Raw genomic sequence first — 4,957 nt, forward strand, 5'->3', positions numbered from 1 at the left:
CTGCCTTTGGTTTGTTGTTTGTTTTGTTTTCAGATCAGACAGTCCAGATTTGCCAGAAAGACTCCCAGAGCTTTGGAGGCAGGTTCTGAACACAAATTTGAATCCTGGCCCTAACACTTGTCTCCTGAAAGATCCTGGGCAGCACACACGTCTCTCTCTCTCTCCCTCCCTCCCCCTCTGCTTCCTCTCGCTCTCATTTACTCACAATGCTGTCTCTAAAGCTGTTAAAAGATCTTGTAGGCTAATCACAGTGATGCACTTGCAAGCTTCCTGGCACACGGCTGACTCAGTACTGTGTGTCAGTGGAAATCCTCCATTTCTGGAGTTCTACATTCCCTCAGAGAGAGTCTTCAGCAATAGCCACACTCCCCAGTTCTCTTCCTGTTCTTATTCTCCTTATTTGTGTACATGGGAAAAGGTGGTGGTCTTGTCAGGTTCATACCCTTTTCTTTTCTCTTTGGAACCAGCCTCATTGAAGGACACACGTATTCTGGTTGCGTTTTCTGCCAAGCAGAAAGCGTACGTGGGCAGGTTTGTTTTGTTTCGTGCAAAGGGAGACACAAAAAGTTGTCCAACACTGCCTACGACTGGATGTGTACAATGAGCTAGTGCAGGAGGATATTAGGAAGCCCTGGGGACCACAGATTAAAGCACATTCTTCAGTCTTAGCAACCATCAAGCTGATACTCTGATCTGCAGATTGCGTCTGATACTCGTATCTCAGTTATTGTGGGTAAAACTAGGGGCTGAGTGTGGAGAAAAAAGCATTATTTATCAGCTGAGTAGAATCCCAATGCCGACAACAATAAAGATAAAACTAGTAAGTCAGGTATGATGCTCAGATAGTTCACACTTGGAACTCAACTCCTTAATTGACAAAACCCACTGCACGCTGCTGAAGAAAATGGTTAAGTGCATGTAAAATAAATAAGTAATAAATAATACATATCGAAAGGATCAATCAATAATACTTAATAGCTTCTTGGCCTTTAAAAAACCTTAGACACTGAGCTAAATGCTTCACATGTATCATCATATTCTTCTCAATACTTATATGAGGCAGACAGTGTAATTATCTATTTTATTTTATTTTTAAGTATGTTTTATTGATTACATTATTACAATTGTCCCATTTTTCCTCCCCTTTGTCCCCCTCCACCCTGCACCCCCTTTCCCTCCAATATCCTCCCTTAGTTCATGTCCATGGGTCATACATATAAGTAGAGTCAAAGGTTAAGTGATCTGCCCAAGGTCACACCATTAACAAGTAGAAAAATAAGGTTACAAACTCAGCTCTGTCTAGTTCTGGAGCTCCTATTCTGATCCAGGGGTTGGCAAACTACAGGCCAAATTCATCCTGTTGCCTGTTTTTATGAATAAAGCTTTATTGCAACAGCAATGCCCATCTGTTTACATACTGCCTATGGTTGCTTTGGCACTATAATGGCAGAGTTGAGCAGTTGTGACAGAAACCATACGGCCTCCAAAGCATAAAATATTTACTATTTGTACCTTTACAGGAAAAGTTTGCAGACCTCTGCTTTAGTGTAAACCATTATTGCTGAAGGGCTCTCATTTCATACCAAAAAAAAAAAAGACTCAAATCTGGTCCTTCCCTTAACATTGGGTGACAAGATGAAAGCTGGGCCAATGTATATGACATTTTCCATCCAAAGCAGGGTGGCTTGCAGAGAACGTGCTATTCAAAATCCATCATGGAAAGAGAGCAGAGACAGTGCATATCATGTGGTAGTGAGTAACCTCAATTACTCACCCAACAGTGAGTCACAGGAGGGGCAGACGTAAGAGAAAGTTCTCATAATAAATGAACATGGGGACAAAAAAGAAGGTCATCCTGGTCATGCTGTGCCAACAAAAATAATAAATATACCACATGCCACAAATTATTGAAAGTTCCTCCACCAAACTTCCTGAAACTATTATACATATGTATCTCAAGACTACAGTGAAGCTGTCTTTCAAGTGTGCAGGGAGAAGTTATAGTAATCTATCTTTTAAAGACACCAGCACAAATTGGTCTTCTATAAATGTTCTTGAAAGCTGGAAGCATAATTCTCCTGTAGGCAAAACAACTAAAATAGACCTTGTTGAAAGCTGGCTTCTCAAATATTTCCAAACACAACCTGTGGATAAGACCTAGCTCAGCGTATTGCTTACCATATTCATGCAGAACACATCTCCACAAAGCATTGGTCATGTCTCAATAGGGAAAAGTCAGAATTCATTGATAAGTCAAAGTTTAGTTCATGGTGTGTTTTTCAGTGCAAGAAGGCTTGATGAGAACTGTACAAGGATTAAAATACCAACTGTGCGGGTAGTTGAAAATAGCAAGGCAAGGATTTTTTGAGGCAAGACAGTCCAAGAATCTTAGGACTTAAACTGTGCTGACACTTCCATTGGAGTCTGGATGGGTCTTATGAAAGCCACACTGATGAGGACAACGAATGATTAAATCTTGTTAAGATAAACCATTATGGGGAGTGAAGGGAGTAGAAATTTTAATTCCTGAATGACCAAGCTGTGGGTAAGTGTCGGTGGTTTCAGTTCTCAGGCTTATTCTTCAAGTCAGAAAAGTTCTCTTCAAATAAGCTATAGGTAGGCAGACCAGCTACCCAATGACAGATAGATAGACTCTCTACAACATTCATATTTTAACATAATGTGCTCTGCAGAGGTTCGAAGCAGGCCTCCCCAAGATATGCCACTTTGAAATATGGACTATTTTGAGCTAAAGGCAACTGAGACCCTGTGGGCTCAAGAAAAGCTTTTACCTCTTCTTTAAAAAATTTAAATTGGAGTCCTTGTTCGTAATAAGAGTTACTACCAGAAATAACATTTTTGCGACCTCCCTATAGGGCAGTTCAAACATAGAACCACGGAATATCTGCTCTTCTTCTCCTGGGAATGACCTCGCCCCTCTGAAGCCCCAAAGCACCTTACCTTATCCTTTGTTCATAGTGTCATATACAGCTCACTTTCCCTTTCTATCTTTGAACTTCTCAGGTTGGGGGGGTTTCTCACTCTCTCATGTATGTAGGGTTGCCACATGTACGTACGTACGTATGTAATTAAATGTGATCATTTTTCTCTTGGTAATCTGTCTCATGTTGATTTAATTATAAGACCAGCTGGAAGGACGTAGAAGGGTAGAGAGAATTTCTTCCTGTCCTCAAGTCCATAAAGTGTTTAATTGGTCTACCAGGTGGGGTGAAGATGACAGGGAAGAGACTCTGAATATGACCTGTTGGCATCTTTCCTCTTTTTCACTTGGGGTTTGCCAATCTCTTTCTCTCGTGTCTCCTGAGGGGTGGCCCTGCTTAACGCTCCGTATCCTTAGTCAGAGGTTTTCTACCAAGTGCAGCGAACTTCCAGTCTCTGCATCTGTAATTGTTCAATGGTCAGACGTACACCTCCACTGCAGTGAAAGGTTGGGTGTCTCATCTGATTCTTTCCCCCTAATGGTTGCTCCTAGTTATTTAGAAAGGAGAAAACCAGATTTCCCCCTTTGCGTTATGCAGCATTTCTGAGATGTGCCATGGATGTTCGGGCTATTAGACATCCTCCCAGTATGAGGCCTGGAGTTCAGTGCTTCTGCTTCTCAGCTTTGAGCCCATTCATTGGTCTCCACCGCATCAACTGTGTCAACAGATGATGAGCTACAGAGACATTTGGGAGGCCCCCAGTCGTGTTGCTGTATCAGTTACATGAGTGGGAAAATCCAAAGAGTTAAATTTCCACTGTCACGTCTTTTTTTTTTTTAAGATTTCATTTATTTTTAGAGAGAGGGAAGTGGAGGAAGAGAGGGAGAGAAACATCAATGTGTGGTTGCCTCTCATGTGATCCCTACTGGGGACCTGGTCCACAACTCAGACATGCGCCCCGACTGGGAACGGAACAGGGACCCTTTGGTTTGCAGGCCGGCACTCACATCCACTGAGCCACACCAGCCAGGGCTCTAGGGTCACTACTTTAAGTGATCCTGTCCACATGGCTAGTGCTCACCCTCACTCAAGATAAGACTCATGAAATATAGTTCCTGCCTACCCGTGAAGTGGATAGAAAATTCCAAACTTAGGTAACTGGCATTTCAGCTTAGAGTCTAAGCCATCTGGACAATTGGGTCTCTGAAATCATGGGAGCACTAACTCCTGAGAGAAGGCCCATAGGGGTTCCTGGGCCAACTCACCCTAGAGGCTCCAGTGAAGGAAAATCCTCCTGTGAACACCGCTCACAGCTGCCTCTTTCAGTTGCCTTACCTGACTGACCCAGCTTTTAGCCTTGACAAGCTTCCTCTGTTAATAGACCATAACTTCCCAATTATCTGACCATCTGTTCTGTATTTGTCTTGCACAACCTCTCTGTCTCCCCAATAGCCAGAGCATGCTTCCAAATCGCTGATTTTCCCCTGTTCATTGAACGCCTGGTCTTGACTTTCCTAAAACAGCATGTTCTGTATAAGAAACCAGCCACTCTGTTCTTGTCTTGTCTAAGGAAACCACTCTTACTTTAATAAAATCAAAACTCATCTCAAACTGGAAACTCGGAGAGACTGTCTGATGAGCAGAGTTTTGTTCTCATTTTGTTTATATGGTGGGGCAGAAAAGGACAAAAAGTACAAAGAGGGATGGTCTCTGCAGAGGGGAGCTTTGAGGTTTCCTTTGCCATGATGTATAATCTCACAAGGCTGTGGGCTAAATTCCAGTCAGAGGATGAGGAAAGACCAGGCTGGGCGTCTGCAAAGCTCATCTGAGTGGATACAAATCCATCCTGTTTCCAATTAACCTTTTTGGCTTCAGGGGCTAGCAGTGATTATACCTTAAATTCCTTAAATAGAGTTTCTGTCGCTAGGGGAGGTTGAGTAAAGGGGAGTAAGCAGTGGTTGAGGACGTGTTCTTGGGAAAAGACTGACTGGCCTAGTCTGTTTGGCCCCAGGGAG

Source organism: Sturnira hondurensis, unplaced genomic scaffold (genome assembly GCF_014824575.4).
Source record: "Sturnira hondurensis isolate 20B ecotype Veracruz unplaced genomic scaffold, ASM1482457v3 Scaffold0000780, whole genome shotgun sequence".
Lineage (NCBI taxonomy): Eukaryota > Metazoa > Chordata > Mammalia > Chiroptera > Phyllostomidae > Sturnira > Sturnira hondurensis.